Below are 540 nucleotides of genomic sequence, written 5' to 3'. Positions count from 1 at the left end.
GCGTGCGAAGAAGCCCTGCCAGTGCTCCCAGTAAGGAGCTGGGGGGGTGCTGGGGGAGCAGGAGCTGGGGAGGGGGAGGAGGGGGAGGGACTGAGGTGAGGAGGTGGGGCTAAAGGGAGGAGGAGGAGAGGAGAGAAGGGTGGAAGGGACCTAGGAGGGAGGAAGGAGGTGGAAGGCAGCAGGCTTGGAACTCCTGGTGTGGCTGTCGCTGCACTGGAAGGGAAGACGGGTCTGGGAGCCATGGGGTTCTCGCATGCAGAGGGGCTGGGCAGGAAGAGATCTGCCCCCGTATTCTTTGTTTCTCCAGCAGGTTCCAGAAGACACACAGTCTCATGTGAGGCCCAGGGCCAGGGAGCTTCCACCTGCAGCCTCTCCAGCTGTCTGCCTGCGTTTCCTGTGGGCTCCGGGCCTGCAGACCAGATGAATGTAGCAGCTCCCGCCTCTGGGCTCCTCCCTGCCCCCCCCCTCCCCCCCCCCCCCATCCTCAGGTCCTCAGTTACATGGTTCTGTCTTCTGTCCCCAGCTCCTGGGTCTAACCCA

Source organism: Tupaia chinensis, unplaced genomic scaffold (assembly GCF_000334495.1).
Source record: "Tupaia chinensis unplaced genomic scaffold, TupChi_1.0 Scaffold149011_1, whole genome shotgun sequence".
In the NCBI taxonomy this organism is placed as follows: domain Eukaryota; kingdom Metazoa; phylum Chordata; class Mammalia; order Scandentia; family Tupaiidae; genus Tupaia; species Tupaia belangeri.
The sequence above is the reverse complement of the archived record's forward strand: the minus strand, read 5'-3'. Positions refer to the sequence as shown.